Source organism: Dermochelys coriacea, chromosome 10 (genome assembly GCF_009764565.3).
Source record: "Dermochelys coriacea isolate rDerCor1 chromosome 10, rDerCor1.pri.v4, whole genome shotgun sequence".
NCBI lineage: Eukaryota > Metazoa > Chordata > Testudines > Dermochelyidae > Dermochelys > Dermochelys coriacea.
Genome location: NC_050077.1, coordinates 53,764,012 through 53,778,408, shown reverse-complemented (window position 1 = coordinate 53,778,408; position 14,397 = coordinate 53,764,012). Strand labels below are relative to the sequence as shown.

At 42.3% G+C, this 14,397-nt stretch overlaps 1 protein-coding gene across 3 annotated transcripts in view; it reads right to left on the bottom strand.

Moving 5' to 3' along the window:
- The window catches only part of RORA (RAR related orphan receptor A), a 553,808-nt gene that overhangs the window by 351,246 nt on the left and 188,165 nt on the right, over positions 1-14,397 (bottom strand). The gene's annotated exons all lie outside the window — the stretch shown is intronic.

Genomic DNA, 14,397 nt, shown 5'->3' with positions numbered 1-14,397 from the left:
AAAGGGGCAATGGCTTATTTTAATCAAGGGCTAGAGTAAGAGATGTACAGTCAGGTTGGAGTATCTGTCTGCAAGGAAATATACTGAAAACATTCCCAGAGTTCCAAATAACAAAGGACAACTTGATATAAACAGAGTTTTCCAATAAATAAATAAATAAATAGAAATCAAGAGGAGACGGGTGCAGAGAGGAGAAATGAAGAAGAATAATGACTTGTAAAACCTCTTCTGGTTCTGTACTTCCCTCTTTGAAGAGGCACAGCTGAGCCAATGCAGCAGGCTCCTTGACAAATGTGAAAAAATAAGCCAATTTGAGCTGGTTGTTAGCAGTCAGAATACAGTGTCTCAGATAAATGAGTGTCTGCCTCAGGTATGGCAGCAGATCTTCCTGAACCATTCCAGAGAGACTTGCCAGCACTGCAGCAGGCCTCAGCCATCAAAAGCAGTATGAGAGCTCTCTTCGATCTCCCATCCCCAACTTCGGTAAAAGGTGACCTTGAAAAAGGCTTTTCTTCCCAAAACCCTCCCCTCTTCCTCCTATTCCATCCTTTCCCCTACCTGATAGCTACACACTTTCTAGTAATAATCAGATATTCCCTTCAGCACATTGCTCAAGCTGGTCTGCACGGGATGTCACCCATTTAACTAGGTGAGCCTATCTGTACCTCTGAGCAGTATTTTGATGCTGTTATGTACTCTTGCCAAAAGTCCTATTTTGGCTTGCAGGATCTCCATCTACTGGCCTGTCCCCAGCTGCTGCCTCTTTGCCATGGGAAGAAGAGACTGAGCAGCATTTTCATGACCACTCTCCTACCAGATGAATTTTTAATGCTCCACCTGCTGAGGTTGCTCCATTCCCTATGTTGTTTCCCTATCTGTGACAGAAAAAGGTATCTGGAGACAGAAAGTGGCAAGAAACCTTACTCAGAAACCTTACACAGCTTCTTCAGGCTGTCATGGGTAAAGCAGGAGAGGAAGAGAATGGGGTGACTCTACCCAAGGGTGGAGGGAGACCCCAAAGGCAAAGGGAAAAGGGGTCATAGGTTCAGGTCATAGGAATAAAAGTGGAAAGCTTAGGAAACAGATGGGTCAAAGAAAAGAAAAGATGATATGACCCACAAAGGTTATAGGCAGACCTGCCACTTCTTCTCTAAAAGATACAGGAGGGGGATGTAGGTTTGCCAGTGACTTCTGTCATACCTGATGGGGGTAGCAGGCTTCCTTTCTCTAACCAGGACCTGATTGGGAATTAGGCGTGGCTGGATGTGGAAGGGTCACGGGGACCGCTACTCCACATGTCAGTAAGCATCCACACTTTAAGATCCTTCTTGAAACTGCTTCCCAGCACCAAACATTTAAAGGTTCTCCTGTGGCTTTATATAGAGTACTTTAATAATGTCTCATCATTGTAATAAATATCACATTTTGATGCAACATCACAGTATGCTTTATATGGCAAGAATGGAGGATTTGGTGGGGTTGTTTGCTGGTTTGAGGCTAGTGAAAAAGTAGAAGTTTCTAGGCAGCTTGAAAAGCACATTAATATTGAGTCCATAATTAAGATATTTATATAAACAATAACTTAAAATTCTCCAGCCTATATATATAGCCTGCCAGTGGCCCCCATACAGATTGCTTTTTAAGAGAAGTGTCCTAAGAAAACAGTTTCATTGATGTTAAGACCTACAGGCCCGATCTGTGTTAGGCTCTATCTAGATGAACATATAGTGAGAGAGAATCCTGCCTGAAGGGTTTATAATCTAAGACCTTGTCTACCCAAAAACTTGAACCAGTTCAACTGAAACTGTTTTAAAAACTGACTTAGTTGAACCAGTGCAAATGCCTGGGTGGACAGCTCTTATATCAGTTTAAAACTGGTTATATTGGTTTAGCTTGTGAATTTACTAATTCAAGTGCAATCAATATAAACCAAGTACAAGCCACAAAAGGCTCCAGCTATCTAGGGACAACCAAAGGACTGAAAATACCCCCAGATTAAAATGAGATTTCTGAAGAGGTTTTTCGTTTCTAAATATACAGATCCTGCTTTCCCATTTGTTGGTAACTTCCAAGACGACTTCTGCAAATCTCCTGCTTCTGGGGCAGGATTTGGCTTGTGGCCATAGATTTCACACTTGGCTTCATGAGCAAAATCTAAACAGGTCTAGAATGCTAAGAAAGTTTGGAACAGCTGAGTGAAGATGGACTTTTGTCTTTTTTGTAAGAAATAAAAAAATCCTAACATTTAGAACCACTTAGAGGCTGGAAAAGCAACTTCCTGTAAAATGTTTAATGTTTCGAGCAGTTTACCAGCTGGAATAGCAACCTTTCTGGTGTTAACGATTAACAGTTTGAGCCACTCAACAGATGGAAAATTACAGAATATATTTAATATGTTGAGGTTCTTCACTGGGTAGAAAAATAACTTATAAAATACATTAGTCATCTGGAACCATTCAGAGGTGGAAGGAAGATTTTTTTTAATAAAGCCTGAAAGAATGGTATTGATATTATGAAACTAATGTGTAGTTAATGTTAAATAAATTCTCATCTAACAGACTAAGGGGAATATTAGAAATTAGTCACCGAGCAGTTTCTTTTCACAGGGGGTTGTGTCAGATTCTTTGGTTTTGATCCACATGGGGACATGTCCTGCAAGTTTCCCTTTGTCAAGCCCACATCTCGAAGTTAATTGTAGACTAAACCACAAGAGTTTTCAACCGGTCAAAGCCAGAAATCTAATGAGTTAGTTGGTGGTGAGACAAAATCAAAGCCCCAGAGCTAAATACTCACAAACTTCAGGGAAATCTACATCCACAAATGGCCTCTATCATTTTGAATTCACAACAAAATGCAAAAGAGAGTGAGTTTCAATTAGAACTCAAAGCCATACTTTCCCCAGTTCTGCACAAGACTAAATCCTAAGAATCTCTGAAAGACATAAACTTGAATGCCATCATGTGATGGAACACACCTCTGTATTCATACCCTAAGCACTATTATAATAATTTTTCTACAAAATATGGTATCATTTGAAAATTCATAATTTGCTGGTCAGTATTGTCCTGATAAAATTACTCCTGGGGCAATTCTGTGCCACTGCACATGCACAGAATTCATGTCTCCTGCAGTTTTCTTTGCTTCCCCGCAGAAAAATGACTTTCTGACAAGGAAGCAAAGAGAAGCTGCCAGAGCAGTCTCACAACCCTTCCTAGTAGCACAAGTACATCATTTCAGGCACCTGGAGCAGCCGGCAGAGGTAAATCACCACTGGGCTGGGGACCCCCCAGCTGGTAGCTTCCACCCTGCGCCGGGATCAGCTTCTAGTCCCAGCTGGGCTGGAGAGAATGGGACTTCCTCTTCCCCTGCAAGGAGCAAACAGGGCTGGGTCAGACCCACTCCAAAAACCTCCCCTGTCTGCAGAAAGCTCAGCATCCTCCCCTGCTTCCTGCCCCCATTGCTCCTCTGCCACAGGGGGAGGGGTCACTGTACAGAAAGCTGCTCTCTCATCTGCCCAACCCCCAGGCATTCAGACTCCCTGTACCTAGACCCCCCCCTACCAAGCCTCACCGAGTACACCCAGAACCCCCCCAGCCCTCCATACCCAAACCCCACCCAACTGAACCTCAACCCCTGCATCTGGAGCCCCCTTGCACCCTGCCTCCAGACCCACTTCTGCACCCAGACCACTCTCCACTGAGTCCCCTGCACTCAAACCCCCACCCTAATGAGCCTCACCCCGCTGCACTGGACCACCTGAATGAGCCACTCAACCCCAGCCTACCAAGCCCTATTCCCCCAGAACCAGGACCTCCTTGCGAAGCTCCCCACACCCAGACCCCTCTGCTGAGCCCCAATCACCTTCACCAGGAACCCTCTGCAGAGTCCCATTGCCCCTGCACCTGGAACCCCCTCCCCAATGAGCCTCTGTGCATCCAGCTCCCCCCCATACACCTTGACCCCGCACTGACCCACCCACACCGAGATTGCCCCTCACAGAACCCTCTCACCCCCACATCTGGATCCCCCACATTGAGCCCCTCCACACTTGGATAATGCCTGGTTGAGCCTGCCTGCCCCACACTGGGCACGTCTGGAGTGAAGGGGCAGAGCTCCAGGGTGTTTCTGGGTTGGGTTGCCAACTTTCTACTCAGACAAAACTGAACATCCTTGCCCCGCCCCTCCTCCAAGGCCCTGTCCTCCGCTCACTCCATCCCTCCTCCCTCTGTCGCTTGCTCTCCCCACCCTCACTCACTCACTCATTTTCACCAGGTTGAGGCAGAGGGTTGGAATGCAAGAGGAGGTGAGGGCTCCAGCTGGAAATGCAGGCTCTGGGGTGGGGCCGGGGATGAGGGGCTTGGGGTGCCGGAGGGTGCTCCGGGCTGTAGGGTGGAGCTGAGGGGTTTGGAGTATGGAGTTGAGGTTCCAGGCTGAGGCAAGGGTTTGGAGTAGTGTGGGAAGAAATATGGTGTGCAGAATTTTTAATTTTTGGTGCAGAATTCCCTCAGGAGTATAAAATATGTGTGGCAACATTGTATGTGAAATTATAAGATTCCCCTGTATGATGTTATTAACACATGTTCCAAACCCCACAGTCCTGTCCAGGCAAAGTCTGATTTGTCCCAAACAAAGGAAGGAATGTGTGCTTGCCTTAATTTGCATTTAAGCAGTAAACAGAGTTATCAAGCAGGGAGGGAAAACAAAGGAAATTCGAACAGGTGGAAAAAACCAGCAGGGAATATCCTTCCATTAAGACACTTTGTCTTCTGGATCTCAGCTGGAAATGTTTTTCAAGACGGGGACTGAAACTATAAAAAGGAGGGATAAACACCCCAAAGCTCCCCCCTCTTATCCCCCTGCCCATCACATTCACTGCAGCTGAAGAGACAAAGGAAGCAGCTGTTGGACTCTGCGGGAGGGGTCCAGACGTAAGGAGTTTGGTCAGCAAGACTGCTGAAAGCATGTGGTGAGAAAAACTAAGTTAAGTTCAAAGCAAAGTTAAGTTAGGCCCTAGGAAGCATTTTATCTTTATTTTTCTTGTAACCAGTTCTGACTTTTATGCCTCATTACTAAGGCTAAGATTTTGTCATGGATATTTTTAGTAAAAGTCAGGGACAGGTCACAGGCAATGAAGAAAAATTCATGGAAGCCTGTGACCTGTGCCTGAATTTTACTAAAAATATCTATGATAAAATGAGCAGCCTGGACAGCTGTGAATGGGCTGGTAGCTCCAGAGTTCACTGCCACTGGCAGCTCCAAACTCCAAGGGTTCCCTCTGCTTCCACGGAGACCAGGCGCTCCGAGGGTCCCTGGGCTGCCAGGGTGGTGGGGCGCGGCGGGGGTCCCCCCTGCTGCCCATGGTGGCCATGGGCTACAGGACGGGGAACCCTGCAGCTCCCAGCCAGGGCTGTCTGAAGTCACGGAGGTCTTTGGAAGTCACGAAATACATGACCTCCATGACTAAATCACAGCCTTACTCATTACATGTACTCACTTAAAATCTCTCTTTGTAATTAATAAACTTCTCTATTGTTTTATCTAATTCAGAATGTTCAAGTTGAAGTGTCTGGGTAAAAAGCTGTGCATATTATTCCCTTAAAGGAATAACACTTAATATATTTGTGCTGTCCAGCAGAAGGCTGGGCACTACAGAACATATGTTTGTGGGGGGGAAATTGGGATTGGAAGGATTTGGGGTCACCCTGTCGTAGTCTTAAAGGCTGGTAAGAGCCAAGAAGCGGCTGGCTGGCTGCAGCACACACACAAAGTTGGAAGCAACTTTTAAATGCTGGTGGCTGTTTGTGAGCAATCCAGGTTGGAAGCTACAGCTGCAAAGCATGATAATGGGCACCCTGTGGGGGTGACACAGAGAGTCATTGGTCTGGACTGTACCCTGGTATGTCACCCATGGAAATACTCCAGAATGTAATGGGCTAAAAAACAAGAGGGCATGAACTGAAGCCAAGAAAGAATGCAGCATAACACATCTGTAGCAACATACATCTGATGCAAACAACATTATCACCAATAGAGATTGATCCTTCAATGATCAACACCAAAAACTCAGGGCTCTATCACTTTAACTCAAGGAAAATTTCTTTAATGTGAGAAAGTAGCAAGTTCCTTTCTAGGTAGTCTTTGGGGTTAGCCACTTGAAGGAGACATGATCATACAAACTAGCCCACTGTGTTATCCAGGCAGTAAGGGAGGTTATGTATAACAAATGGGCATTAAGGAGTCATAGAATTAACACAAGGTGCAACTAGAAAAACATTTAAAAAAAAGACAAGAATTTTTTGGGGTAGGAAGGGAACTGACAAAGGGGAGAGGGGGAGTTTCCAGGATACATATGTTGAACAGATAGGTGTGGACATTGCTAGATAGGGCCACGGCCTAGTCCCTTCCCAAAACATCACTGTGTTTCCATGAACATGTTCACATTGCTATACACGACACATGGCCTAATCTTTTCCCAAAGCAGTTCTGTGTTAACAAGAACAAATGGCAAATGAGTTCAATATGCAGACGACCTGAGCCACAAACATGTAGTCACCACACTCTTTGCAAAGCAGCAAGAGAAATCAATACACATTATGGCAAGTTACCGAATGCCTTGGGATCTGAGTTACTAGAGAGAATTCTTTCCTGGATGTCTTGCTAGTGAGTCTTGCCCACATGTTCAGGGTCTAGCTGATCGCCATATTTGGGGTCAGGAAGGAATTTTCCTCCAGGGCAGATTGGCAGAGGCCCTGGGGGGTTTTCACCTTCCTCTGCAGCGTGGGGCATGGGTCACTTGTTGGAAGATTCTCTGCACCTCAGGTTTCACAGTAGCAGCCGTGTTAGTCTGTATTCGCAAAAAGAAAAGGAGTACTTGTGGCACCTTAGAGACTAACAAATTTATTAGAGCATAAGCTTTCGTGAGCTACAGCTCACTTCATTGCATGCATCCGATGAAGTGAGCTGTAGCTCACGAAAGCTTATGCTCTAATAAATTTGTTAGTCTCTAAGGTGCCACAAGTACTCCTTTTCTTTCTGCACCTCAAAGTCTTTAAATCATGAGTTGAGGACTTCAATAGCTCAGACATAGGTTAGGGGTTTGTTACAAGAGTGGGTGTGTGAGATTCTGTGGCCTGTGTTGTGCAGGAGGTCAGACTAGACAATCATAATGGTCCCTTCTGACCTTAAAGTCTATGATTCTATGATTTGCATGTGTGTGCACACACAAAGCAAGAAATCCATATGGGAAGTAATTTCTTACTGATAAAACTGTTGGCTTTTGAGTCATAGTCATCTCACTTTAAAACCATTCTGTCTCCAAATGAAAATATTATGAAGCAAATTACACGTTAGACAGACGCATAGTCTGAACTATTAAAGCCACAAACCAACAGTAAGGAGACAAGTTATAGGGGGAAATAATGTGATCTCAGTGGTATTGCAGCCACATGGCAAGCTTTATTCTGTTAATTTAACAATCAACTCATTATATTATTAACTCAATTCAATAGAAACAGCAGGGGGAATCCTGCTAATTTACTCTTGAGCATTGTAGGGGCCTCTGAATGTGTGAAAACAATGAAATACAGGAGGAATTAGAGGACTGATATCATAAGGGAAGGAAAGTTTCCATTTCCATATAATGTTTATCCTGAATTAACAATTGGTAAGCCTGCTGCTTATGTGAAGTATGGATAAGTCCTATATAGAAGTTGCCATTAGAAAGTCAACATTTGAAAATACTTATCACATATAAGTATCCCTAACACCAAGGTTTCTCCTGTTATAAGGGTAGGAAGTAACTGCAGTCTCACATATCATTGTATAGTTAAAAACTGCTCAGAAATGCTGATTGTCCAATGGTGAGCACGATATACTCCTCATTAGGTTGTAGATGTTTTTATTTATGACAAAGTCTTCTGACTTCAACCCAGGAAGCTGATATTGTACCAGTAAGTCCTGCAGATATGCCAGCAACTGTGACTTCCCTAACTTTCAGACTGGAAGAGCACAATAGGCTGTTGGCTCTATTATTGAATACAGACATGTTCAACACAGGCAAAAAAATGTGAATGTGGATGGTCAAACTACCACAGAGAATATTTGTGTACTTTAGTGCTAGTTTGAGCATTCAAATATCAGATGTTTATGTTCCACTTAGGTAACAAATTTGATAACTGAACTTTGTTTTGCTTTGTGATGCTCATACTCTAGCCACATTTTGCATAAGAACATAGAAAAATCAAAGCGCATAAGAGAAAATGTTCTCAAAATTAGATATCTGGACATTTGCTATTTATAGGAGTTTTATTTATAATTCTAATAATAACTGGAAAAAACAGCTGGACAAAGATGACATAGATCCCCAAAGCAAGACCACAAAGATGCTTTTCAACTCTGGAAACTGTATTAAATCTGGAGTGCATGGGAGATACTCTGACAACTGGCATGTCTGCAACAAAACAGTCTGTCTCTCAAAATGAGAATTAACACAAAGTCAGCTGACTGCACTAAAAATAAAATAAAAAAATCGAACAGTCGACATCAGTATACTGATCCACTCTAAGTTGCAGCTTTGTGAATCGTCTCAATCGTTTAACAGAGGAGAAAATTCAAGTTCGCTGTGGTAGCAGCCATTAGCAAAGGAAAGAAACACAAAGTGCTCTAACTGTTGCATCTTGAGTTCACCATTAATCTTTTTATCAGTGTCATAATTACACTAAACGTTTGTATGAATAGCTGTGCATGTTCATCCTACACCATTAGGATGCGCTTCTCCACAGGCCTGTGGGGTTGGGAAAGAAGCTCAGTAAAAGCAAATACTGACCAGTCTCAGAAGTGAGTAGCTTGCTTCTGTGCATCACTGTGCATACTCGTTCAAATTAACTTCAAACAATATAAAATGGTCAACTTACATAGCAACCTTTATTCTGTTGATCTTAAAGACTTTGAAAACATCAACTAATTAAGCTTCAACACTAGCACAAGGACAGGCAGGTATTACTCAGACATTTTTACAAATGCAGAAACTGCAAGGTATCAAATGCAGACAGAGGTTCAGGACTTTCTCATGGTCACACAGCAAACTTGTGACAGAGCTGTTATTAAAAAACAGGAATCCTGACTCTAACTGCTACATAACACTCCCTAGACAGCAAACTGCTTATCTTGCCTTCTTATATTTGCTGGAGAAGATATTTCTTAAGTAAATGCCTTCAAGGCAACAGTACAGAACTAAGGATATTTCTCAACATTAAGAAGACAGCCCTCATCTTCACAGGCAGCTGATCTGTGGAGTCATTCCCTCAGACTGGCTGTACAAGAAGTGCTCCCATTGCTGGGCTTATGCCATGAGAGCCAGGAAAAACATCAAGCACTCTTTTGAAGAACCTGGCCCTAGCTCCCAAGGGTTGACTGAAAATGGCAGCAGCACAGAATGGCGTCCTGCAGCTGATCAGAGCTCTCTCCTTTATGGCTGGTAGTAGTGCTGTCTCTTCCTGATCAACAAAGGCTGCTCCTCAAACCCTAGCCTCCATAGTTTCTACAGGCTGCTCCTTAGGCATGGGCCCCAGTCTCCACCTTGGGAGAAGTGATTAGAGTGAAGTAGCGTTGCTACTTACTGTGTATGCATGAGGTAGGGTGGGTGCATGTGTGCATAAGGGTGGCATGGAGCGTTCAGGTGAGGGCAGACAGGGAGACATGAGTGCTGTGGAGAGAGGAAGAATGGACAGACAAGATGATCCAATGGGTAGGGCATTAGCCTAGGACTTGAGAGAACTGGCTTCAATTCCCTGCTGCGCCATAGACTTGCAGTGTGACCTTGAGCAAATCACTTTGCCTCTCTGTGCCTTAGTTCCCCATCTGTAAAATAGTAGCTCTTCCCTATCTCACAGTGGTTTGTGATGATAGCTACATGAAAGACTGAGGCGTTCAGATATTATGGTGAGTGGAATCCTACAAGCCCCTTTGCTATATAGAAGGGTAGATTCAGAATGGGGAGAGAAAGGGGGAAAAGGGGAAGAAAAAAGGAATAGCAAAAGGAAAGAGAAAGAGCAAAAGCATTGAAAAATGATAACATAAAACCCATAAAGAAGGTGGTGACAAGGGTATTTAGAGACCAAAGGAAGTTCATAAGAAGAAACAAGGTAGTACATGGAGAAGATAAATAAGATGGAGCTGGTATTAGGGGGAAAAAACAAGGAGTAAACACTGATGTGTTTTTGCACATTTTTTAATAGTGATAAAAATAGAACATGAGAAATATTATGTCCCTGTAAATTAATGGTATTCCCTCACCTTGAATAGTGCATTCAGTCCAGGCTTAAAAATTCAGTAGAAGGAAAACAGATTCTAGGCAGTCAGCGAACATGGTTATAGCCACAGAAATCCTTCCATATGATTGCAAAGACTGGGATTCTTTTGTTTATAGAGGAGATGAACAAGAGGGTACAAAACAGAGGTATATGAAACAATGCATGGTAATCATGCAGTCCTGTTTTCTCCTCTCACAAAGGGAAAGAAAAAGGAACATTCAATGGAACTGAAAGAAAACAGGTTTTAAACTGATGGAAGGAAATATATTTTTACATAACACATAATTAACATGTGGAACTCATTGCCACAAGGTATCACTGAGGGACAGAGCATTACGAAGACTCAAAAATAGGAGATGTTGACATGGATAATAAGAACATCCTCTCTTACTTGAGAGAGGAGAAAATGGATAAGGGGCACATATAACCCCTCATGCTTAAGGGCATAAACCAATCACTAAATGCCAGAGTTTGGGAAGTAACTTCCTATGGTCAATTATTCCACAATTATCATCTACAGGGTTTGGTATCAGAGGGGTAGCCGTGTTTGCTGCTTTTACAGATCCAGACTAAGAGTCCTGTGGCACCTTATAGACTAACAGACAAATTGGAGCATAAGCATTCACCCATGAAAGCTTATGCTCCAATATGTCTGTTAGTCTATAAGGTGCCACAGGACTCTGCCGCTTTTACAGGGTTTGGGGTTTGTTTTGTTTTGTTTTGTTTGCATCTTTCTCTAAAGCTTCTGCTATTGGCTGAATCAGAGACTGATCACTGGACTAGATGGACTACTGGCCCAGTTTGGTGTGGTAATTTCTATGTTCCAATAACATAAAGAAGGGCTCAATAGTTGGTTAACAAGAAAAATAGATGCATTTACCTGCTTTTGACCAGAATGGGGTTACTGTGTGCCTTCTGGATGTTTATGTTTCTGCAACTTCTACTCCCACCCAATATTTTCACCAGATACCCTTGCCCTTATTTATTTGAGCTCCATTCCTGTTGGTTAAAGGTTAGTAGGAAGTCCTTTCTAAAAGAACCTAAAAGATATAAGATACAAGATATGAGATATCATATCTTCTGATGAAGTGAGCTGTAGCTCACGAAAGCTTATGCTCTAATAAATTTGTTAGTCTCTAAGGTGCCACAAGTACTCCTTTTCTTTTTGCGAATACAGACTAACACGGCTGCTACTCTGAAACATATCTTCTTATGTTACAGAACTCCAGTAAAATCCTTATCTTGCAGGACCTCTGCTCACAGATGTCACATGGCATGGCGGAAGAGAGTTTTCTACTTTAAAAAAAACTTCTCAGCCAGGAACTTTGCAGCACAGAAGAATTCCATTTTTTTCTATTTTTGACATTTTCTTCCATGATTTAAATTACTTGTTATGCTCCTGCTCTCTTATTGACAGTGCTGCTTGACAGGGGAAAGATTAATTTACCTTTAAAATATGGAAGACATAAAAACACCCACTAACAATGAGAAATAATGTAGTAAGAAGAATTTCCATTCTTTTAGGGTATGCATGATGATTTTTTTATTTTGTTTTTTAGAGTAAGCCTCTGACCCTTTCTCCTCCTCAAGGGCATTTATGCTTCAACCAAGTCTGGGGTCCCAACAAATGTGTCAATGACCATGACAGCTGGACATAGACATTTTCTCGAATAGTTCCCAAAGGGCAGTGAAAGGTGCAAGGATTCATCAGAGACCTTTAGAGCCAACTCCCAAGTATGCTCTTCTATCAGCTATTGTTTAACAATCCTGATGCCCCAAAAGCCCTTGCAAAACCAAAGTAAATTAGCTGTCTTGCTATAAACTTTGTGCCACTGAGCTTGGGCATCACACAAAAATCCGTCACCTTCTAGAAAATGAGAAAAAGTAGATTAGATCCAGGATAATGGCTCTCATGGTTAAGTGAGGACAAGGTCTTTACCTAATCTCAGTGAGACTAACAGAATGCAAAATTCATGAGCAGAAGTAGATATTTAAAAGAACCCTGTCCTCTGTACACACCTCTGGCTTAACTGCACTAATTTCACTGGCCTTCTACCAGGGCTGAATTTGGCCCCTAACCATCCTCATTACGTAGAAGAAATCCCATTGAAGAGAGTCATTTTGTACTGTTTACCTGTTAACAATCAGGAAAAACTAAATTCCTTTATAGCCATGTCCTCTCCCCCATGGTTTTCAGGCACACTGTCAAAAGACAACCAATAATCCTGTTGCCAGTTTGGGTTTCAGGTTTGTTTGGCTACACATGCTGAAAAACCTGGACAGCAAAGGCTACATCAGGCTATGGTTCCTAGTTGATACTTTGCATCCCCTGGAGAAAGTAACAGAAATAAAGCCGTGCAGATTAACACACCGATTCACTGCAGAAAACTGCTAATTCATCTCCAAATGAAATTTAAGTTATCTCCATTGTGACTAAAGTTTACAGCAAAATGCAAGATATTTTGAGACTCTTCCTCAAAGATCCATAAATGTAATAAACCTACAGATCTATCTCATTTCCTGAATTCAGCTTTAGAAGTCATTTCCTCTCACTGTTAAATTTTAGAACAATTCACTTTTCAATTTTAATTTTAAAAAATCCTAAGAATATCATAATTCAGAGCACTAAGTGGCTAAAAAAACTCAGTAAAAAACACATTTAATGGTCTTATAAAATACACTGCTTAACTTACAATGTACAGGCTGGAAACTATTTACACCGCTCCATGCTTAAGCTGCTTTTATCAGTCAGAGCGTGAATTTAACAGCAAAGCACTTTTGAGCATTCTTTAACTTTCCATTACAACTGTATTCTATGCACTTTCTTAGACTAAAGCTCTCCAGACCCAATCTGGAAGTCTCCTCCTCCTCTCCTCCATTCATAATTCCCAGTGAATTCAATGGAGTTCTACATGTCGTATGTATTGCAATCTGTGCATGGAATCATTCTGCTGAGCAGGGCCGGCTCCAGGCACCAGCTTTCCAAGCAGATGCTTGGGGCAGCATTGAGAATGAGGCGGCAGCCCGTGTCGCGCGGTGGCAATTCTGTGGCAGCTCCACTGCAATTCCGCGGCAGCTGCTTGGGGCGGCACAATTGGTAGAGCCGCCCCTGCTGCTGAGGCCAAGCAAACTTCAGTCGATGTTAGAGATTGTGTGCTAAGTATTGTGAATATATTGTCAACCAGATTTTCAAAAGCTCAGGGATAGGATTTCAATGGCTAAGAACAAGAGCTGGATAAATCCATGAAAAATGCAGTTTTGGTCAAGCTGTAACTACAGTATTTGTGCATTTGACTTGAATAGGTTCAGCCATTCACAAAGTGGCCAGAAGAGGAGGCAGAGGAAATGGAGGTATTGGTGGTGGCACTGCTTCACCCATTATACCCTTTAGTCCAGCAGTTGGAGCATTCACCTGGAATATGAAAGACCCGAGTTCAAAGCCTTGGTCTGGTACAGTCCCAAAATGGACTTTTTCAATTCATCAAAAATTTTGAAAAATTTCAGATTCAGTCCAATCCAAACCTAAGGTGTTTTTTCTCCCACAATTTTTTCAGAACTGCCACCAAACTGAAAAATCAGTTATTTCCCTAATTCTATTCAGCTCCCACAATTGGTACCAGATATTCAAAAAAACCTTAGCTCTCATTTAAAAAACAAATAAGACCAGAATTTCTAAAGAGCCCATCACTCAGCAAGTTGAGTACTTCTGCAAACCTAACCACATATTTAGGTGCCTAAATGGGAGATGTTCTATTCTGAAAATCTGGCCCTATATGTATAAATGAATATCAGTCAGGAAACACAATTATAAAGTGAGACAAGTATTTTCAAAAGGCATCTGTATTATTTTGTTTATCATGTGTAGCCAAGTTATTAACTCTATTTCTTTAGTCATACATTAAGGAATCTATTCTCTTCTTCATTAAGATATGTAGCTGCTTTTAAAGCTAATGGAACTTACAAACATGCAATAAGAGATTGCTCCATTTTTGAGTTTTGACAAATTCCCACAATAAAAAAGTTTTCTTCTTGCTATTAAATGCCAAATATTGTTTAGTAGCAACTATAAACAAAACCCACTCTAATA